This window comes from Sinohyriopsis cumingii, unplaced genomic scaffold, assembly GCF_028554795.1.
Source record: "Sinohyriopsis cumingii isolate HCF-2022 unplaced genomic scaffold, ASM2855479v2 utg000695l, whole genome shotgun sequence".
Taxonomy (NCBI): domain Eukaryota; kingdom Metazoa; phylum Mollusca; class Bivalvia; order Unionida; family Unionidae; genus Sinohyriopsis; species Sinohyriopsis cumingii.
This window is the reverse complement of record NW_028315924.1, coordinates 2,973,403-2,997,934: the sequence shown is the minus strand read 5'-3', so window position 1 is coordinate 2,997,934 and position 24,532 is coordinate 2,973,403. Positions and strand designations below refer to the sequence as shown.

At 39.5% G+C, this 24,532-nt stretch overlaps 1 protein-coding gene across 3 annotated transcripts in view; it reads left to right on the top strand.

Moving 5' to 3' along the window:
- The first annotated feature begins 10,752 nt into the window (after positions 1-10,752).
- The window catches only part of LOC149773299 (uncharacterized), a 36,773-nt gene continuing 22,993 nt past the window's right edge, over positions 10,753-24,532 (top strand). Inside the window, exons 1-2 of one of the 3 annotated variants that reach the window (XM_089946480.1) lie at positions 10,753-11,081; positions 19,007-19,157. The gene's annotated coding sequence lies outside the window, so the exon portion shown is untranslated. Of the gene's footprint in view, positions 11,082-19,006; positions 19,158-22,463; positions 22,541-24,532 lie in introns of those variants that run through there. The other 2 variants (XM_089946478.1, XM_089946479.1) reach the window with 2 other exon arrangements.

Sequence of the window (24,532 nt, the reverse complement as noted above, 5' to 3'; positions counted from 1 at the left end):
GAGGACAGGCATGACACGTCGTGCAGGGGTACGTAACGGACTAAATCGAGCCAGTTCTTGCTTGGACAAATCCAGTAAACTTTGTAACATGCCCGATCTTTCTTGAACTTTGATTTTGGGAGAAGGTACTTTGTGAGCAGCAGCCACTGCCGCTAAATGGGAAGGTCCTGCCACTGGGGAAGTTCTTTTGGGGGTCATCAACGGAGAAGTTCTTGGTGTAATCAACGTCTCCAAGTACTCTTCAGTTCCTGGTGACATCAACGGAGAAGTGGACAAACGTGAGGCTGCCGGAGACGTTGTGGCAGGTCGTGGCTTGCGAGTGTAAGGTTGCGTCCTGGCCGAAGTGCCTCTCTTGCGACTAGTTTTCTTCTGTGGACTTTTCTTTTTCTGGGGACTTTTTCTCTGTTTCTTTTTCTGGGGGCTTCTTTTCTTTTTTCGGGGTGATGGTGGTGGTGTCTGGTAAGAGGAGGGTCCCGCCACTGGAGAAGTTCTTCTTGGGGACTTGGTCTTTTTCTTTTTCTTCTTGGGGCTTCGTTGGACTTTTGTCTTAGGGATAACTTTGGGGGCATTAGGATCCCATCTTAAGAGTGAACGAATGATGACCCCTCCTAGAGTACCGCTCCCTCCAGGTTTCAAAATGATTTGTTTTTTGGTTTGAGTGTCGATGCGGGGATCGGCCAGTTGGACCAAAGCGACTTTGTTTCGATCGAAAAAGCGTTGGGTTTGATGAGGAATCTGAATGATTCCTTGGAGTAATTGACGTGCCGTCACCGTGAACCATCGTAAGACTTCTTTGAGACTAGCTTCTAAGACACGAGCTCGTGTTTGTGGATCTTTTTCTCGACTGATGCCATACAAGGCACGAATCAATTTGACGGGAAGATGCGACTGAAGGGACGTCATGTTCACACTGTGTGAGACAGACGAAAAAGGGTCTGAGGTTTTTATAGATTTTTTTCATGGGAGGAGTGAAATGAAGTCGAGGACGGAGACGTGTACAGGACAGGCCCTCCGTCTTGGCACCAGTGGTGAAACAAGTGGGTACGAAATCGCAAATCCTCGGGGGTCGTAGGTTTCAAATCGACAAGTAAATAGGCGTGTGGCGTTTGAGTGGCATCGTCGTACGCCTGAGTCAGCCAAGGCGTTCCTAACTGTTTGGCTAAGACTTGCACTTGCGATTTATCTCGAGGGCTTTTAAACAAGACCACGTAATGCGCATTGAGACTGATGGTGCGATGGGCTTTACTTTGTTGAAACAAATTTTGGGTGATGTAAACGACACTGGCATTACGGTGATGCCCTTTGCGCGTAAACCACAATTTAATTTCTTCTTCGTCTTCTCCTAACATGTCGTCGAAAATGACCAAATGGGTTAGACGGGAGTCAGAGACGATGCTGTCGTCTTCTTTAGGAATGCCTTCCACAAACACGATGGAATCGCCTTGACTTTCACGCAAGAGGTTGTACGCCGATTGCCACTCTTTGTAACACCACACGATCCGTTGAGGGGGCCGATCGATCAAATGATGTTTATGTTCGATCAAACGTTTGACGAATTCGGTTTTGCCTGAACCGCTAGGTCCAGCAATGAGCATGTTAAAGGGATGGCGAAGATACAAAGCCTCCCAACTGGCACGATCTAAGTGTTCGTCGATGACTTTGACAGTAGAGGAAGAGGGAGCAGAGACAGCAGAGGTAGCCATGGTGTGAGAAATGTCACTTGTGACACGAAAAACAAACAAGACAAGAGTTTATATACTTTTTCAGAACACGTTTATTGAATGTTTCAAATATGAACACGAAAGACAAAAATACATACAACCCAAATAGTGATGTACAGGAATATAAAACACAGCAAAGCGATCAAAGTGGAATATAAACAAGTGTCTGTACAACATGTTTTGGTTAACCAAGATGTCCTAGGGACAGTGTGTAATGTTCTTACAGTCTCTACATGAGGTATTGTCACACAAGTGTCCTCCCGGAATGACCTTTCAGGCATGTCCATGACAGTCCTGTCCTGAAGCGAGTGGTTGTTCTCGGTGACGGGTTCTTCTGGCACCGTCACTAACACAGGTTGAAAAGTAACTTTTTTCCTTGAACAACTCTTGTGCATACTGGGCCACTTCTTGGGTCCAAGCCTCAAAACCCCCCTTTTTCCAATCACGAACATCTGTCCAATGAGGGTGTAAGTCACAAGCTACACACACATCGTCATACACGTCTTGGGTCGCTAAAAGTTGACGAATCTTTTTTTCCTGTTGAGGTCGAGAAGTATCCAGATGAAAACGCAAGGCTTTGAACAAAAGGAGTTTTTCGTGACCATTTAAGGCCATGGAGGTGGTAAGTACTGATCGTAAAGAGTCCACAAAGAATCGGCTGGTAAACGAAATCCCAGAAAACAAGTCACTAAGACACACACCACTTGTCGTCCAAAATTGAATGGATACAGTTCTTGTAATAATTGATGGTAATGATCCACGGTTTGAATATGGTCATTGAGTTCCTTCCACGGAATCTGTTGGATGACATGTGACATAAACCGTGGCATGGCAGCCTCTTTTTATATTCTCTTTTTTTCGGATGCAATAGACGTACTTTCTAGCCAGAGATCTTCGTTCTCCAGTAGGGAATCTAAATCTTGCATACTGTAACCGAAACGTCAGAGTTCGTTTAGGTGTTTCCTCTTCCTCTAAGTAGATTCCACGTAAAATATGTTTGTAATCCTTTAACTTGTCTTCCTCAATGCATTGCACTAGGTGAATCTCGAAGTAACCATAATTATGAACATGTCGATCATTAGCGACCTCAAAGTGTTGAACAATGTCTGACCATTGAAAGAATTTCTGACGAATCAGTTCTCTTATACCATTCAGGTACCAGTGGTTAAAGATCTGGTGACGTAACGGATGCAATTGTTCTTTACGTTTCACTTGTATTTTCACCAGCTCTCGGTAAATGCGTTCTCTCAACTCCACAGGCAAAGCACGAATGTTCTCTAGCAAAGTATCCATGAATAGGTCATACTAAATCCTCTTTGGTCTGACACAAGAAATGTACTCTTTGCACAAACATGGTTTCACTTCAGTGTCGAATTTAAATCGTTGAGTCACTAATCTACACATTACAATTCGTTCAGAAGTTTCCTCTTTCACCAAGTTGACATTGTGTTCAAGATGTTGGTAATTCGTTAACTCTTCCTCTGGAATTCGATGCAGTACGTTTACAATGTAGTAGATAGAACCGTCAATACCAAACCATTCCTTTTTATAACCAGGAGGTCGTTGATCAATGTCTGTCCAATGGAACACTTTCAATTGAATCAGTCCTTGTATAGCCTTCAGGTACCAGTGGTTCAAACACCGGTGACGTAACGGATGCAATTGTTCTTTACGTTTCACTTGTATTTTGACCAGCTCTCGATAAATGCGTTCTCTCAACTCCACAGGCAAAGCACGAATGTTCTCTTGTAAAGTATCCATGAACAGATGATTATGGTAAAAAGTTTCTTCAATGTCTCGGTCCCACTAAGGGTAAGTAATGACAATTCGGTGACCATCGAGCATGTTCTACGTAGGCCGAATCTTGCGGTTCCCAGTGGTGAAGTGACACACCGCAACTGAAGCACTTGACTTTATCTCCTTCGCCCAAGTAGAAAAATCCGGCTCTGGCTAATTCTTCGGGGGTCGGTCCTCCCAGATACTTTGGCCATTTTCCTTTGAACGATTGAAGACGATTTTCAAAGTCGCAGTATTCCGACAAACGCACAGGAAACGAATATTCGTCTTTCACAGGTTCGTTTCGATAAGGGTTGGGTGACATGAACAGGAGTTTGCTCAGGGCTGGATGACATCCGTAGGGGGGTAGACGTGAAGGTGAACATTCCCCTTTAAACCCGGTAAAATGTCTAAGAGGACGAGCGGCATCGCTTTCGCATCCCTCAGGTTTGACACGCACAGCATCACTTTCCATGACAGGGGCAGTGAAAACAAAGTTCCCATGATGCTTTACGGCATCACTCAGGTCACAACGTGCAGCATCGGTCCCATCGCAAGGCTCACAATCGCACTCGTCTGCAAACTCCGTTACGCAATTACAATGGTAACCACATGGACAATCGCAGTTTCCTTCCGGACATTTTCCGTCGCAATGCATGGGTCTTATCCATCCAGTATTAGTCACACTAGAGGAAGATACAACTTTTTTACAATCCCCAAACTGGAACGATGTCTTTTTCAAAGTATTCATCTTGTTCGCTCGGTCTTGGTAGTCACAATGAACTATCGATCTTGCCTAGGGTTCCTTTTTTATATACAGACCAATACCGACGTGACCGTACGGTAAGGTGAAATGATTGGGAAGTCGAACTCGCTTCTGGTACACGATTTGATAGACTTTTTCCAAGGGCCGACTGACGATGTGATGAGTGGGTAAACGTACAATCTTGTTCGGTTGGTGAGTGGTCACTTTAAAGTTTCCATCCTCTCCCGATTGCAAGGCTTCTTTCATTACCCCAAAGTTGACCACTCGACTGGTACGATAATTCAGAGTCAGTCCTTTCACTTTGCACGTCGTGTGCACTTCTCCTTGTTTGTCCCGGTATTGGTAGCCGTAATTTTTGGGACCGCCACTGACAAAACTTAGAATCTTGTCGTCGGGATGCTCGTCTGTCCAGGCTCCTAAACGGTCTCCTTCGATGCTAGGGTGATGTTGAATCGGGTGATGGATGTAGATGCAACTGTCCGTGTCAAAGTACAGGACGCGTTCTTCTAACAGTTCTAAAGCTTCGTACAATTTTAAGCGAGCATGGGCTGTCACGTAAGCCGCAATGATGACATTTCCAAAAGGGTCGTCTTGTACAAAGTCCAGATCTTCTTCGTAATTGACCAAGATCAAATTCTCTCGAACGACGTCCACGTGTTTCATGTATTTGGTTTTGTCGTGAATCATCTGGAAGTAGCGGGAAGGTTCTGTCAAATATTCCGTCTTGGGTAAACACGGTCGTTGTGCCATTTTACCCCACAAGCAATTTAACATCACTTTGGCAAACGATCGCCTGCCTTCGTTTTTCTCGATGTGGTCTAAAGTGATACCTTCTTGTTCGTAATATTTCTCTTTGAATTGTATTTGGTCTTCGGGAGTGTGACACCAGGAAGGATAGCCGCTAGCTTCTTGCTTCAGTTTCAAAAAGGCATCCACGTAGTCTGCGAAAATGCCTTTCTGCGTGGGGTCACCCTTACGATACTGTTGTGTCTTGGGAAAGTGGCAAATTTCGTACACTTCTAACAGTTGGTATCCCATGTCCAGAGCTTTGAACAATTCCACGCTGACCCAGGTTCCCGTCAAGGCCCGTTCTTCCTGGCTGTGCTGACAAGGCTGGTCTTGGTTGCACGTTTCGGCACAAGTACGGCACAAGGGAAACATCAGTTTGCCTTGACAATGGTGAGGTAAGACGGGATGGTATAGGTTCGTGGGAGGCAAAACTTTGCACTTGATCAAGCCTTCGTATTGTCGAATGTTGACCAGGTCGATGTGTTCCGTGAACAATTGCGGGTGCCCTACAGGAAAGCGAGAATATTTGCACACGTAGGGATACAGCGAACACACGTCCAAGTATTTGATTTCTTCTCCTTTCTCTTCGTCGGCTTGGTACAGCAAACAGGTGGCATTGGTCCTTCCTCCGTACAAACTATCCCTCGGGTTCAGCGGGTCCATCAGCTTGTAACTTTCCACGAGACGTTTAAACTCGGGATCGGTTTTCATACGGTGATCGTACTCGTGTTCCCACATTTCCACCACTTGGTATCCTTCCTGTTCTAACTTTAGGCGTCGCTGACAAGTGTCCTGGTACAAGTCTTCCATGGTTCGTTGCAAAAACTGATTTTTAGTACCACGGTCAGGGTAACAGACGGGACATCCGTGAAATAAGCAACCGTTAAACTCGTACACGATCTTGGGCTTTTCTAAGTCCCAGCCATCTACCGAATATGTTCCGATGGTCTTTTCACCCCCTCCGTTGCGGGCATGCTGAATCCACTTGTCTTCCTTGTCGCACAAGTAATGTAACCAACGTAGGGCTTTGACCGAGTATTGACGTTTGACAAAGTGGGTCGTTTGAGGGCTGATGACAGCCACGGTGTTTTCAGGCATGAATCGTTGTCGATACACTAAGGAACACGCTTTGGCAATGGTGCAAGCTTCTTTCAAAGGATCCACCCCTCCGTGTTCCATGAACAGTTCTCGAAATTTTCCACAGCAACGCCGTAAAATGTCCACGTCGGAACGACAATACTTTAGCATTTCTTCCTGAAAGTCGAAAGGGTCCGAGGCGTGAATCTGGTACCAAGCGTAGAAAGCTTCTCGTTGTTCGGTACGCATGTTGTCGGGGTCGTAATAGTGAGCCTCAGGCAAATGGGGTAGAACGGCATGTTGATTGGCTTCCGTATTGAAAAAGTGTGGAAAGTACCCTTTAGCCATTTCTGTCATTCCAAACGTTTTAGGCATTCGACTCAAAGGCATGGCCAAATAGCTCATCGAATCTTTAAACTGTACTTGTCCCACTTGCATGAAAATGATTTTGGCTCCGTTCAAAGTCACTTTAGGACGCTCGGTACCTTGTTCCGTATAGTACCTCAAAAGAAACTGTCCATCGTATCCGGAGAAATTGTGAGCCATCACTGTGGCATGGCGATGACAATCTCCGTAACGTTCGATGTCCTCTTGGCTCCACGTCTTGTCGACGGGGTCTAAGACCCATTGGGCAAAATCGGCTAACGTGTTTGGTCCCCGAAAGATTTTTTCACGCCCTCCGGGTATCTTGCTGCAGTGAGGGCAATGACTGAAGATAGGTTCTTGAATGCACTTCTCGCACGCTCGATGAGCCACGCAGAAATTAGGAATGTGAATGCCGGTTTCTTGCATGCATTCGAAATCGAAAAAGATGAAATTGCCTTTCTTCTTGTGACCGTCCTCTTTCTCTGGTGGGGGTTGGTATTTTTGCACGTAACATTGGTGTTCCAAGTCCACGATGTGATGACAAATGTGACATTTCTTTTTTCCTGAACATACGTGTGCCTTGACACTATTGGTACGTATGCCTTGTCCACACGTAGGGCACAATCTCAGCAGTTGACAAGCACATTTCTTCTGTGAACCTTGCGTTTTCAGATGTTGTTGGTAACAGGTAGGGCTGACAAACGTACGCAGACAAGTGGAACAAGGCACTGGTTCTTCGCTCAGACAGGGTGGAGAGACCAAACATCCTGAGCATTTCCATCCACAATGTTTGTGTTGCTCTCGATTATTATAACCATAGTCACATTTCTCACAATAATAAACATATCTCAGGAATCCAGTGATACTGGTAATGGTATCGAAATGGTCATCGTGATGATAAAGGTGAATGTATTTTCCGTCCTTAAAGTCTTGGCCTCGAAACAACAGAGGTCCGCGCACTTCTTGAGGGTGCACTTTCAAGGTGTAGCGTGGAGCTAGGGCATCTTGCAATTTTTGCATCTCAGGAATGCCACAGGGTGTGTCTTTGGACAGTCCGGCTTGTTGTAACAGGAGTTCTGCTTCGTTTCGTTGTTTGGCTCGATCGGATCGTTGAATAGTGTCCCAGGTTCTTTTCCATTCTACCGTGTCGTTCTTGTCGGCATAGGTTCGTCCCACCACGATGGCACGGGCTAAACACATCTGGTCATGAGGGTTCTTAATTCGGACGAGACTTGTTTTGGTGTTGCGAAGATCGTCCACCAATAACATCTTTTTGCGTCCAGTCCCTTGAGGAGGAGAGACGTGGGTCATGTCCAATGTGGCTTTACCATCGGTGATGTCAAACTGATCATTAGATTGTTGTACGTGTTGAATCTTGTCCATGACTTTGGAAGCAGTTAATTCTGCAGGGGTGCTAAACTCGATCCAAACAGGGGATTTCAAACCGTCGTGTTGTATGGAAAGTCTCAAGCGATCGTCTTCTTTGGGTTGACATTGTCGCTTGAGTGCAGTGAGCAAAGAATCCCACACCTCAGTGATGAACCCTTCTGCTTTCTCTAACGGCACTTCAGCCTTGAAATCTTTAAACTTCACCGTGTATTTGTAAGCCGTGGTTCTAAATTTTCTAGAGGAGCGCTTTTCCGTCTCTCGAATGGAATAGTACTTTTCAGGGTTGACAAAGGGTGGTGAACTTGGTTTAGAGGGTTCGGATTCTGGTTCACTCATGTCCTCTTCAAAATCACTGGCATGAATTTGTGCCAAGATTTCAGCCCTGGTACGAGGCGATAGATCACGTTTCTGCCTCTTACTTCTTTTTTCTTCTTCTTTCTTCTCGAATGAATGGGATCGTTTCATCTTGAAAGCAAAAAGTCAAATGACTCAAGTTCAAACACCATAAACTACTTTATAGTCATAGCAGACTAGCGTATATAAAAGGGTGTGTGTCTTGTCCTTTCACTATTCATTTCACTCTCAAGCCGAACACAACGATGGAAGAGACTGACCAGATGGAACGTTTCGTCAGAGCTTTGCGAGGGGTCATTAGAAAATTCTCTTCAGACCAGCCTACGGACTACTCTCCTTCCTTTAGAGATAAAAGTCAAGATACTTGCTATATCTGTCAGAAGAAAGGGCATTGGTCTTCAGAGTGTCCAGACCGTCAAAAAAGAAAAAAAACAGGGGATAAAAGAGACAAAAGTCAAGATACCTGTTATTATTGTAAAGAAAAAGGACATTGGTCTCCAGATTGCCCAAAAAAGAAACAAGAGGAGTCAGAAGAAAAGAGGAATTCTTCAGAAGAAGAGAGGAATTCTTCAGAGGAAGAGAGGGATTCTTCTGAGGAAGAAAGCAGACAGGTGAAGAAAAAGAAAGAGGAGAAAAAAAGAAGAAGGGAAGAAAGCGAGGAGGAAGAAGAGGAAAAGAGTGTGACGGTGAAGAAATTGAAAAAACAGAGAGACTAAACAAGGAGACAGAAGAAATCAATGAACTTTTTATTAAAGTGTTGTGTTGTGAATTGTGAATTGGATTGTAAAAAATGGAGAAAAGAATAAATGAATGATATAAGGTAAGAGTCTTTGAGTTTTGATTTTAAAATAAGAAGCTACACTCACGCACTCATACATAGACACGTACTATAAGGGTAACATGGGTGAGTTTTTTTGAGTTATTGGCAAATTGAAATTGTATTTCTTTTCGAGAAATGTGGGTGGCCCTGAAAAGGGCCTTTTTCTTCATGGTGTAGGGGTGAGTTTAAGCAATCAATTTTAACTGCCTTAAGCCTTTGCCACGGCCAAGGCCTACTTCTGGACTGCGTAATGTTGATGATGATGATGATAATGATTGGGTTGAAATCACTAAGGGTGGTACGGTAGGCTTAGTCACAGGGTTGACGTGTTTAGCTCGGGAAGGTCGTATTCTCTTCGGTCGTGATAAAGAAGTCTGATACATTTGTTTCAGACTTCTTAACTCCGCTAAAATGTCCAACAGTACCGTGGCCGTTTCATTTTCACCCTCTTGTTTCTTTGCTGCTACTTCTTCTTGTTGTTGCTGCTGTTGTTTTTTTCTTACCTCTTCTTCTTGTTGCTGTTGCTGTAGGAGAAAAGCTTGTTCCGCTTCCTTTTGTCGTTGCATAAATTTCTCCAATTCTTCTTTCTGTCTGTCTAAAATTCTCCACTTGCGGTAATGAAGAAGGTAACGAAGGTTCAGGAACAAATTCTTGCGAGGAGAGAAAATCCACAAAATCCCAATTCACCTCTTCTGAAAGTAAGTCCGAGTTCCCTTGGGCAGTCTCCCCTGTTGGTGCACCCCAATGGATCGTTTTCTGAGTTTCCGTCATGTTGAATGACTGTCGCATAGACTGAATGCACACAAGCGCTAGCGAATCTATATTGACTACGTGACGTCACAGACTGCTCTCTTCGGATTGGATGCGAGCTGACTGAATTTTGTAACGCGTGTTTGGATTGGTGAATGAACTCAATCCGTTTCAATCCTTTCTGTCCCTATAAATAAGCGCCGTTGACTGCATTGATTCACCTGTTCTCGTCGCTTCAAGATGTGGACTACAGTTGAGTCATCCACCCTTGTGTCTTCCATGATGTTTCGGACAGACTTGCTCATGTATGTCCGATCCAAGTGGACCGTTGTCCACAGGACCAACACCAGCCTGTGGATACGTAGGATCTACGTCGAAAGACAAGGATGCCTAAAAAGAGTGCTGATGTACGGACCAACAGTGAGACGCAGCCTAAGGAGAAGAAGAAGACCAATGCGGTGCCATTTATGTTAATGAATACATTAACATAAAACCCAAAGGCCCTTTTCAGGGCCCGCCATATTTCTCGAAAAGAGATAGTCTTTGAATTGCCTACCCCTTTTTTTAAAAAAATTTTTAAAGAAAAAAATCCCATGTTAAATTCCCCTTGTCCGTAGAGTGACCCACGATTTATTGCCATGTTAAATTCCCCTTGTCCGTAGAGTGACCCACGATTTATTGCCATGTTAAATTCCCCTTGTCCGTAGAGTGACCCACGATTTATTGCCATGTTAAATTCCCCTTGTCCGTAGAGTGACCCACGATTTTTCTCCATGTTAAATTTCCCTTGTCCGTAGAGTGACCCAGGGGTGTTTTTAATGCTAATTCCCATTGTCCGTAGGGTGACCCCATTCACTACTCGCATGTCTGTCAGCAAATAATGATCTATTAATATAACTCCTGGGATTTTACAAACAATCAATAATTTACACACACCAGGATGGTCTCGCCAGGATGGTCTCTCATAAATATTACATCAGTCACGAGCTCCTGGTTCTTGACGATTTATTACACATACATCTGTCGAGATATCTTCAAAAGATCAACTTTTGCTATTGTATAGCTCTCATCGTCATCATGAAACAAGTACAGATTAATCTTACCGCTAATGAGAGAGTCAGGTTCAAGAATTTTGATGAAATTTCCATGTGAGACTATGGATTTAACGACATGAACACTTTTTCAATTTGTCGATTGTCATTTTTGTGTATTTGTCTTGTGATAATGGATTATAAGATTATCAACAGCATCAGAAAGTGAGTCTGTGACCCAGGTAAGCTTGCTAAAATAAATCTGAATTTTCTGTGCGAACTGGAGACAGATTTATTTTATTTATGTCCTGTACATTTCATTGTCAAGCATAATCGTCATCTTTAACGTGGTATCTTCCAAAGTAATATCTTCCGTATATCATACTTCACCCAAAAATTTACTATCCTTATTTTCATAATTTTTTTCCTATCCTTATTTTAAAAAATTAAATCGCTAGCGATTTTACACAAAACTTACTGAGTATCGTTTTTATTTTTTCGCGTCTCTGTTCGGTCTCATATCAACTAGTAAATCGTCTTTGACTCGTAGTTCCTGTATCAGATTTAACATTACAAACTTTTCACCTCTGAGATAAGCTCGACGTTGATTACAAACTGTATTATAAGTCGCTATTCCTATTTTACACGAAGTATTTTTGTTCTCATATTTTGGCTCGATCTTTTTATTTATTGTTGATTAAAAAAAATATCCCAGACACAATTAACAATAATGGGCTTGCGGTTCCACCGGCTGTAGCAATTCCAGCCGTTATTAGTAATATTGGAATTTAATTCAGCGTGTTTATTATTCTGCTATAATAGTTTCTGGCGCGTCTGATAAGTACAGATTTTTATGATAGTATCTGTAGTATTTGATTAGCTCGTCTCTATCGTTGTCTTGGAGACCTGATGAAATATGATTGATGTCTATTATTTCTTTTCTCGTCATTATAAAACTGGTTCTGTAATCATTTCAATCGCCGTAGTAAAAATAGTTTCAGCTGAAACTTTATCAATCAGAGCACTAAATGTTTTATTGACATGATCGACAAGAAACACTATATGCTTATCATACACTTCAGAGGAGGTGTCATCATATCGGATATCTGGTAAAACTGACGATGAAAATGGAGGGTCAAAATGTGTCGATATTTCTATAATATCATTGACTATATCACGATAAATATCTTCTGTTTCGTCGATATAACTAACAACATAAGATAACTGACCCAGTTTAAAATCTCTAAGTACCAGCAGCTTTCAGAGAATTGCATATGCTGTTCCAAAACTTAAAAGACTGAGAATATCAGCCTCCTCTATATCTATGGCGGGTAGATTTAGGTATCCAGCAGTCAGCTCTTTGATATTGTTGTAGTTTGCTTCTGTATGTAACTTGTCAGTTTCTTTTGTATACCTTTTCAATGCATTTTTTAAAACTATTATGTATTTCATGATCTTGGTCAATTCCAGGTTTCACAGATGTAATTTCATCAAGCTCTTGATAAAATATATCTCGTTCGGCATCATCATGTAACTCTATTCTAGACTCTATTTCTGATACTGTTTTTAGTGCAGTATTAATGTGATTTACGTTATATTTTTCTATGTCGCCGGTGAGAGAGTCTATCAAAACAAGATATGATTTTCTTAGCAGGTTAATGTCAGTACTGTTATCTATTATTTCTAACAGCATCTTTTTATCATAATAGTCCATACCGAGTATACGAAATTCTAGACGTTTAGCAAAAATATAATTGAGCTTACGATTTTTGAGAAACTTGTGTTTCATTGTTTCCGCTAGTTTGTCAAGCTCGTCTTGAATGTTTTTCAGTTGCCCTTGCCCTGGTTTGTTACCACCATAAAATTTTGTTTTTACAAGGTTAGATTAAACAATAGTCAAAACATCTTTATTTAGATCAAACAGTGTATTTATCAAATATTTTGCAACTTTTAATCGTGGTTCCTCGCAGTCGCTTACAGGACAGTATTTACTAATTACGTCAAAGTCTCTGATAGCGTATTTCAGTTGCCGGCCTCTCATTCCTGAAACCCTGGCAAAGTTACCACTGTTCTCGGTTAATCCAGGGGAACGTAAAGTTATATTTTTCATTTCTGGGTCTAGCGAATCAACATCAGCTATTTCCATCTCTGTTTTCGGATTTAGTATAAAATTATAAAACTCTTTTGCGACTCTGATCGATGGAGTATCAAGATATATGCTATAATTACATTAAATCGTCAAGTGTATATATCTGAAACATTGTCAAACCTGGGTAACGTCTACTATGCCTCACGGTTAAAACATAAATCCGGAAATACGAGCACTTGTTTATGGTAAATTCAGGTTCAAGTGTATATTGCCGAGAAACATCAAATAAGCCATTAATACACCGTATAGATTAGTCCACGTAAAATCATCATTCTATCCCTGTAATTCAAAGTGACAATTTTATCCGGCATTAGCATTTATTCGACCCCGTAGCTGAAATTTCCATATTGCTACGGCCTCTAGACACGTTTTTATTAAACCCATAATTCACTCGTTTCTCCGTTTGTGATCCACTCTAACTCGTCATATAGAGGGCTGTTAAAAGCAGACGCATAAACTGGCTTATTATCTGAATAATACCTTGACACTTACACCGAAACCCCAAACGATCATTTATAGTATCTGCGAGGTGTGGAATGTGACTAACACTATTTTGAGCTCGTTTTGTAATACCACCAGTTGCAATCGATTTCGGTAACACTATCCATGTACTGTTTATTGGTAAGATCGAATGAACATATAGGCACGTACGTAGAAATTATCTGATTATCAACCATATCGATCGCACCTGTTACTGTAACACCGGATTTGTTTAAGATAATTGGCATATGCAGAAATAATTGCACATAGCTAACGCGCTAGTCAACGTATCGCCAGATTTTATTACAAAGTGGTCCTTAACAAACTTTACATTTGTTACAGAATCGTTATTGGTCAAAGTTATATTATCAAGTTGGGTATTAAATGTATATTTCCCACCCATATCTAACGCGCCAGCCATCGTCTGACTAGATAATGACATTTTAAAATTATCTACCTAGCAAAGCTGTGCATAGCTTGCCGCCTGTAAATTATTTATGTTACGGGGGCGGGGGAGGGAATTCGTTCTCAAAATGTACAATCCTTTTTTGTTCATGTTGAAATTATCTTTTTTCCACCTGATAAAGATAATTTATCATTACTGACCACACTATGTTGGGCAAGGCTTACGGCTGCCAGGTATCTGGGTTGATTGGTGGGTATATTGTTTCAAGGTCTAGCCCTCATTGACCTGATACACTTAAGTTGCTTGCCATTGTATCCCCATATACTTTTAAATATAATTTGTTAAATCTATACAAGCCGTAGTGGTTGCATTTTCTTCTTCATTTTTGCTGTGAATTAACGTACCAAATTTTGTAGAATAGCTCATTCTTATTTCTTATTGCGAGATAAAATTTAACCTTGACTGCGAGATAAATTTTAACCTTGACTGCGAGATGAAATTTAACCTTGACTGCGAGATACAAATGTATGAATATCTGATATAGAATGAGCATAATAAACTCTGACATGGGGCGATTAATACAACATCAGTATAACCACGAACTACCAGACAGCAATTATCTGATAGTAGGACGAAATGGATCATGCAAAACGAAACTTCTGATGAATATGTTACTTAACGACCTCTTCAACTACCATCGAGTTTATATCTACACAATAAATACAGATCAGGTTAAATACGCTCTTCTTAGCGAATATAACTTAAAGCTGAATAATGAACTTGACGTAGGCGATGATATACTTATCATGAACCATCCCGAAAATTTATTTCTCGTTCCCGACCTAAATTATGACGAGCATAAAATGTCTTTGATGACATTCCGCTAAGCAATGTAGAAATGAACAAGATAAAATCTTATTTTTCCATCTCGCGCAACAGAAAATGTAATGCACTCCTCTTTACCCAGTGATTGTATAACATTGTTCGATTCATCAGGCAAAATGCATGATGTTTTATCATATTTGCCGGACTAGACAATATCGACGTACAGAATATAGCACGTGAGCCGTGCGAGGGTGTATTAAAAGATAAATTTGCCGACATTTATCATAACGCTATCAGTGGTAGTGGGCAAAGTTTCCTTTCATTTGATAAGCTAGCAAGAGATTAAAATCGTATGTTTAGAATTGCAATAAAAAGATGTTTAGACGGTGAAAATTAATCTAACAGCAAACTGATGTTGTGGTAAACTTCTAAAATTAGTCTAACAAAATAAATAAAACGAAAAAATGGACGCAAAACGAATAGAGGTTTTAAATAAATTTGTTGCAACCAGAGCAGTTTTCAAAAAGAACGTTGGACAGGAACGTCAAGGTCTACAGCAGACGGCAAAAGAAATTGCTAGACATTTAGGCCAGTGACCGAAGCAGTACTTGGCAAACAGCCATGAATTTGTATGGTATCACTAGAAGATTTTAAATAGTTACCAGAGAAAGGATTACTTGGTCTAGTTTAAAAGCACAGAAAAAAGTTACTGAGCGAATCGGAGATCCAAAAGAACTTAAAAATCTTGTATATGATTTAGTAAGGTGACAGGAAGAGTTAGAAGGGAAATGATAGGTCCTACTGATAGTATGGTCACAAGGATGTCAAGGGAGGATCAAGTTAGGTTTTATAGAAAAGCTGCAAGAGTAGACATGTCAGAAGAATATTATAACAATTTTTTGAGAGATCATATTACTAGAGAACAACACGACATTTATCAAGTTTGTGAACGGCCAGCAGATAAATACAAGAATTTATTGAAATTCTGAATGAAATTGAAGATGCAGGCATAAAAGCTGAAGAAAAGAGCACCAACTGAAGCAGAATTTTTAAAATCGTGTAATGAAATGCGTGCTAGGTTCATAGATGATGTTGTATTTATACTGCTTGCAATTAAAGAACTAGAACAATCCTTACAAATTGCCATTTTAAAAGCTATTAAATGAAGCTGATAAAAGGCGTGATAAACGTATTCCAGAGGAAATACGTGGAAAGAAAGGTGATGGTCTAAAGATCTTTAACTCGACCACTGAGATAGTTGACCAACTGATGCCATTCTTATCATCAAAGGAAGCTAGACTTACGAGCACATTAATTGACAACGAAATTGTTAAAATTTTAGGTAATCTCAGGTCAAACGGTTATTTAACATCAGACGAATATTATATTTTACATTGAGATTTAATTCGCTAACCGCAAAATACAAACTTCTCGCAGTTCAGTTTTATCTATCAAATAAAATAGGAATGTTGTCAACTACATTACTGCTTGACTCATCATGGACTGTAGCGGACAATGCAAAAGTTCTCTGTTCTTTATAATCCACAAATCGAACTTGTCAGCCACAAACAATACGAAATAGGGCTAGTATCAGCTACTGCTTGGCACGCTATGGAAAATATTAAAACTAACTTGATAGACCATTTTACATTTCAGTTAATTCAGGCAGCTGGCCGGACTTGAAATTTCTGCTAAGATACCACAATGCGCTTATAACGTTACAAATCTCAGTAAATCAATAAAGTTAATAATTACAGCTAAAGTTGAATCTGCATCAGATAATTTTGAGCTCATTCCAAATTATAACACACTGCGTGCTAGAATTAATTTGAAAAACGGTTTTATTATTGATTTTAGTACCACAAATAGCATCGGTCCTTTCTTATAATTTTCTCGAAAGCAATACGGTTCTGAATCACAAAGTGCTTCAATTTCATACGATGTCGAGTTACCTGTTGATATAACGGAAGTAAATTAGATGTTAATAAACTGCTCCATTGCCAGCGCCTCGTATACGGCACATGATAGTAATGGTCAAACTATCTACAGTTTTTCTCCTGACGTACCACCTGGATAGCTAATGCAAACAATGCAAAGACAGATAATCTACTATCCTGTTAGTGTTGAAAATCAAATATCTTCTATAACGATGACATTTACTGATTAATGCAACCTACAGAAAAATCTAAATAACAAAATTTTAACATATTATCTGCACGTGAGGTCGGTCAGTTAGCTGACTAAAGCTCTGTTCACGAAAGTTAACTGACCACAGTCAATTTTATCGGACAGTGTTGTATAACAAAATGAAGCAACGACAAATTTATCACAGAAATATCGTGGGAGGTTTCTTTGGAAATATATTTTCTGAAATAATTGAAAATTTACTTGGAATGGCAGAGCAAAAATTGCGCCTATCGCGTTAGACGCATCTAAAGATTTTGCAACGGGATCATCTTCTGAAGCAGGTTCAGCCGTTGGACAGAAGACTGCTGATAAAATTAATAGTGGTCCGCCAAGTGATAGGGATATAATACAAGCAATTTCTGAAATATCACCAACATCAGAAACTACTAAGGCGTTGATAAAAACGACAAAAACTGTTATCTCCACCAGCCGAAGAAATTTTGGAGGAAAACTCAAACGAACCTAATAAAACTGCGATTCGAACTTTTAATACAAGAGACGAGGAATAGAATTTGCTTCCCCACAAAGCCGTACTTGAAGTCCGAGGAAGTGATAGACCAGTGGCTGGTGCAGTAGTACAAGTGACACTTGTTAATAACGGTTGGAGTTTATTTGTAAGCGCCATATATCAACTAGCTAGTCAGACAGTAGAATATATTTGTCTGCACTTACCAATTGCAAGTGATATTCTTAACGTGGTTTCATTTAGCGACGATTACTCGAGATCTGTTGCAAAAAATATATTTTTGTTTAAATATACTAAAGGTGGAAATGCAGTTTCAAGCGAGTTTGTTCCTTTTAATACACTTGCTGTTGGAGCTGAAACTGATGCTGGTGAGTTAGTAAATATAGTAAGAGGTTTTCTTATCGCAAACGCGATAAATGTTTGGAATTGTTGCTCCAGCTGCAGACGCAACTACAAATGCAACAAGGACTTCGCTGAAAGCAGCTTGTAAATTTCTTGAAAGTACTCCACAAGCTGCTGTTGCTGACGGAACTGCAATGTTAGCAATAGAAAATCGTATAATAAATAATAATATTGTTAAAAATAGAATACACAACAAAGGTTACGTTAAACGAAGATTGTTTACAGATGATTCACATCATATCACAAAGATGATTCCACTTAGAATAATATTCGGATTTTGTACAGACTGTAATAAGGTCTTTCGTGATATAAAACATACACTTATACGTAACCGAGCTGATCAAAGCGATTGTCTGATGAGAACTCCTGCTGTTGCTATTGCCGCTGCTGGTACTCTTCCTGGTGATGCTGTCAAAAATTTTTAGTTTGTAATTTCACGCTTGGCGTTGTGGATGCCACGTGTAGTTCTGTCGATCGATAAATCAACAGAGCTTGGGACGATGCTAACAGCATTCACAAAAAAAAAAATACATTTTATGCAGAATAAAGTTTATCAAATCACAATTCCAAATTCGGTTATAAATACATTGAAAATAACAACATCAATAAGGGGGCACTTATCAAGGCATATCTTTGCTTTGTTTCAACAACGGAATAGACGCGGATGGCAGCTTCAAAACAATTATGTATTTAATAGTCCTGATGTGAGCCGAATATTTGGCAGAATAAACTCTAAGCAGTATTCAGAACCAGAGATCGAATGCAATTGTTGCTGCCGATGCTGCAGCATTAGCTAACAGAGATATATCTCGCGTTTACATGTACATTATGGAAACTATGCAAAAATACCAGGATGCTGACAGTGGATCTCAAATTTCAATCGAAGAATTTAGAACGCTTTATTCGATATTTCACTTTGACGACAGTAAGCATACCGAACGAGCTATTGGTTCAACGTCAGAATTTGAAGTCATGTTGTCACTCAGACATGCTCCAGCTGCTCCAGATAATGAGTATTATGCTAATGCACTAATTGTATCTGACTTTCTTGACGATAGATTCTACCAAGGGCAGGATTACATTACACGTCCAAATGCCAAGTGTGAAGTGCCTAGGGTATAACTTTATCAAACAAGCTTGCTGTGGGAATGTATTGATTTTCTGTATAGGCTGACTACCAGGTCCTCTGCATTTGAAATGTTTTATCAGAATCCTAGGGCCAGGCCTGAAACTACAGTTCGTTTCTCTTTAGGCTGACGTCTGAACCCCATGAGCTAAATCGCAGAACGACCAGCTGCCAGCAGAACAATCTCCTGTTACCTGGAAGTATTAATGTATTTGGTGTCGATGACAATCAAAAGATATACCCCAGATATATCAGCGATCAAGCATGCCAGCAGACGGTAAATTTACTAATTCATAAAGACCATTATGCATTGATAAAGAATTTAAATGGGCTAGTCAGAGGTCAATGCAAAACGCACAAGGGAAATAAATAGTTCCTTGTCAAGTATGTGCACGGCTGTATTTCCCAACACGTACTTGATAAACACCTCGAATGTTGCTCTAATGTACAAAAAATATACATGCCTGGCGAAGATGAAATAATATTACAATTTACAAATTACAGGTACAAGATGAACGTGCCTTTTATTGTATATGCAGATTTCGAGTCAATTGTACTGCCTGTGCAAAAAGCAGAAAATAACCCTGATAAATCTTCGACAACGAAAATAAATGATCATATTCCCTGTGGCACGGCGTATATGATAGTTTGTGCAGTTGATAAATCTTTATCAAAGCCAGTAAGAATTTACCATGATGAACAAGCTGTCTGGCTGCTAAGGAACCGTATCGACAATATTGACATTATCATGACGTTACTCATGAACTAAAGTGTGAAAAAATCAGGAAACGTTACTCTCAAAGACAGTGACAATGAAACCACTAACACTAAAGCAAGAAGCTGAATTTTTCCAAAGCAGAAATATGTTATATTTATGACCCGACGCTTTTGCTTCAAGATAAAGTAAACGATCACAGCCATGTTACTGACAAATATAGTGGCCCAGCACATGACACATACAACTTAAAGTATACCACACCGGATTTCATCAATGTTGTATTTCATACTTTCAAATGATGATTCTCGTATTATACTTGAAGCGTTCGGTAATAAAGATATAATTAACCGGCTGAAAATTAGTAACAATACAATAAAGTGCTTCCCAAATAAAAGTGAAAAATATATGTCATTGACACTAGGCAAGTTGAGATTTATTGATACTCTGTAGTTTATGACAGTGTCGCTAGACGAGCTTGTCAAAGGTTGTAGTCAATTTAATAATTTGATTGAGCATTTTGGTGAAATTGATGGCAGTTTATTGACACGATAAAATATATTTCCCTATGAGTATTTAGACGATTGGGATAAAACAGTACAATAAAACTGGAGCTGCTAATATATCCTGATATGTTCAACTTTATAGAACGTGGAATCTGAGGCAGAATAAGCGTCATAACAAACAAAATATGACAGAATTAGTAATAAATATCTGCAGACTGTGATAGTACAGAACAATAAAGTTGTATAGTCTATCTAGATTCGAATATTTTGTATGGCTACGGTCTATCGGAATCTATGCCGGTTGATCGGTTGATCGGTTTAGGTGGACAAGTAAAAAACAGTTTTCAAAGAAACTGATAAAACTATACCGGAAGATTTTAGTTATTTCATAGAAGTTGATATTGACTATATTGTTGAGCTTCATGATAATCATAACGGCTATCCATTCTGTCCAGAGTCCATGCTGATAGATTACAATTTATTATCTGATGAGCAGAGAAATTATTCGTCTAGTTCTAGCACTAGTGGTAAATCTGTTAAAAATTTGTTCCTAATCTGCCTGACAAACGGAGATACGCTTTGCATTACAAAATTCTGAAACAGCACTTGACCATGGTCTGGTATTATGAAACGTTCATCGCGTGCTAAAATGTAATCAATCGCCGTGGATGAAGAGTTGTATATACTTAAACACAGCAAGACGAGCAGCTGCCAAAACAGAATTCGAAAAAACTTTTTCGTGCTTATGAATAACAGCGTCTTTGACAAGACAATATAAAATATCAAAAAGCTAGTCAATATCGAGATTGTCAATGACATGGAACGTCGTAAAAAAAAACTTGTAGCATCCGACGATATTGTCGGTATGAAAATACTTAATGAAAATGTAGTAGCCATTCAACGAAGAAAGACAAATCTAAGGCTGAATAAGCCAGTTTATGTCGGTATGGCAGTACTTGAGATATCAAAATGGCTAATGTACCAATTTCATTACGATTTCGTTAAGGTTACGTGGCCTGATGCAGAGTTGTCATTTACTGACACTGACTCGCTTATGTACAAGATAGAATCTGATGATTTTTATCAAGAGTTTTACAATAACAGAGAGATCTTCGATCTTTCAGTTTATCCAAAAACAGAAGATTCCACTGACGATAAGAAAAAAGCAAAAGTAAAATTTAAGGATAAGGCAATCTTTGTTCCTATCGTAGAGTTTATCAGATTGCGTAGTAAAATGTACTGTCTAAAATTAACTGATAATAACGTTAAGAAACGAGCTAATGGAATTAAAAGAAATGTGGTAGGTAAGGTAATAGGATTCGATAATTATAAGGCTGCGTTAGACGGATTTTCTAGTTATGTTAAGATGATGACAATAAGATCAAATTGTCATAAAATTGAAACTTATGTTATTATAAAATCTGCTTATTGTAATTTTGATGATTAAAGATACTGCACTGATGGGATCAATACATTTGCGGTAGGATATAAAACGTCTGATAGTATTGATTTTACCAAGGTCAATTTTCTCGACTGGTTATTACAGTAAATTTTATGTGAGAAAATCACGCAGTATACACATAGCGGCAATTTTCCGTTGAGGTCAGCATGGACAGTGACCCGTGCCAGTAATTTTCCACTCAGGTCATCATGAACTAAAGTGTGAAAAAATCACGCAACGTACACGTGACTAATTTTCCATTGAGGTCAGCATGGACAGCAACCGGTGCCAGTAATTTTCCACTGAGCCCGAAATGAACTAAAGTGTGAGAAAATCACGCAGTGTACACTTCACAATAATTTTCCATTGAGGTCAGCATGGATATTAGTAGACTATAACGGGGTGTTTTCCTGCCAAACCCTATTTTGGATGACGACTATGATGATTTAATGGTAGGTCCTTGACAGATAATCAATAATGAAATAGATTTTGTTGCTTCAACAAAGTTGATTTCTATGTTGTTTAGACTAACGGGGGGAGGGGAGGGGGCTGGGGAGGAGGTAATCGTGCTTTCGTCCTAATACAAAATAGGGGTTTGGCATGAAAACCTCATTATAGCCTACTACTGACAATAAGGTGTAAACCATCTCCCTTTGTGATGTAGGTGTTTTCTTTCAATTACTGTATGGGACACATCTTCTGTTCGGATGAGGGAAAACAATGGAAAAAAACAACGTTAATTAAAGATATGTAAGCAGATGGAAACTAACTGCGCGTATCTATTAATCTATTTTTGATCCGGTGTTTTCCGGTTTGTTCTGGAATATTAAGTTTATTCTGGGTTATTACGGTAAATAGTTGTCCCGATAAAGGACTATTTATAGTACACGGGATTCTCCATCTGTTAAAAGGTATGTCATCATTCACTCCAAATACGATTGATGGGATTTTTCGTACGAGCGCTGGTAATCTGAAAATTGGAGGAAAACAAAAAGCAGGTGAGAACACAGGGGATCGTTGCACATTAAATTTAAAGCATCTGTTAATGGATAAAGGGCTCGAGTGTCCAATAACTTACCATTCCACCCCTGCCCCCACCCCCAGCCTAATATCCACTAACTGAGACTCATAATTTCATTTGTAACGATCCCCTCTCCCCCAGTCAGAAATTATTTATGTTCGGTTACCATCGGCCATTATCACATTAGGTCGTTAATTAAGAGTTTAATATTTGAGAGATGGGGGTGACGTTGGTTTTAGTTTAACGGATGTAAAACCTTCCTGGGCTAGCATCGACTGTTATCACATTATATCATTATTATAGAGTCCAAAGTTTGTTGCGCGCGCGCGTGTGTGTGTGTGTGTGTGTGTTTGCGTGCGTGCGTGTGTGTGTGTGTTTGTGTGTGTGTGTGTGTGTGGTGGGTAATCGGGATGTAAACAGTACCCCGGCGTTATGGAAACTATTCATAACTCATCGGACTGTTCAACGCAATCAGCATGAATGATATTTGCAATCCGCGGTATACATAATTACAATTTCTGTTAGTTTTATTCTTTTTTTAAATTGCAGTTTCTTTGCATTATAATATTTGCTATGAGTTTTAGAGTCCTCATTCAGGAGTTCAAAATTAATTTAAGATCGCTCCGGTGGCCTATGTAGTTAGAGCATCCGCCTTGGATGCTGGAGGTCGTGGATTCGAACCCCGGCAATTATACCAAAAATGGCACTCACAGCTGGCGCACTTGGTGCTCAGTATTAAGAGTTTGGTGCTAGGACTGGTCTGCAATGGTGTCAAAATAATGCGACTGGGTGGAACATAATACATGTCTGTTGCATGATGTCCCAGTGCAAGACATCATTATAAACTGCCACACTGCAGACATCGTAGCGATATGACTAAAATTGTTAAAGCTACGTTACATGACCCCCCCCACCCCCACCCCACCCCCGCACACACACGGGTTTATGCTAGGTGGCTATTTATAGCTCGTGGGCTTTTCCATCTACCTACTATTTCAATGGGTAGGTCTTAAACACGCAATGGAGTTATTTCCCTTTTTACCTACATATCTGAAACAGCCATTTAATTCAAACTTATTAAACAAAATTTGATTGAATTATTATTATTATTATTTTGAAACGAAATATTTTAAAACTTTGCGATCTTACATATAGACATTTTTATGTGAAAAGTAAGTAACTTATATGTGAATTGTTGTCATAATTTCTCTTGTCATTTAATTCAAGAAAATATATTTTGTTTAAAAAGACTGTATTATACAAAACTAAGAACTAATTCACAAGAAAAAACATACTAGATGGTGGAGAAAAAGTTTTTATGCAATTTTAAAATTGGAAATCATCGTGCAAAATGTCATTGTAAAGTCACATTCCTACTATTTAATGTTCTTTTATCTAAAGCTTGATGCAAACAATAATTTAATTATTTAAGGTAAAAAAGAAACACTCATCACTTTAAGTGTTTTGGCATGTTAATCTGTGTAGAAAACTGGAAAACTGACATGAAAAATTAAGCACTGAATATATATATAGTTTCTGATTTTCACAAGTTAGTGAATCAGAAAAATCAAAGTTAATAAGGTACACACACACACACACACACACACACACACATATATATATCTTATATTTTTGTGCTATTGTAATGTAACATTATATTTTGGACTTAGCCTTGTCCGAAATCAAGTCCGTTTTCTACTTGCCCTGAATAAATCACCTTATTAATTCTGTAAAAAACTAATACATATAAAAATTATTCTGTATGTTTATGGGTTTAATTTATGATCATTAGTAATAGCAGTAAACATGTTTAGCTGGGTCTGAGTCTTGGTTATTGGAATTCCCCTACAAATATATCTGGCATGCCTGACATATTCAAAGTTTTATATACTTTCTATTTTTAACAAACATTTTATCTTGTAAACACTTAAATGTTTCTATACTGAAATTTTCCAATAGGTCATAGTTT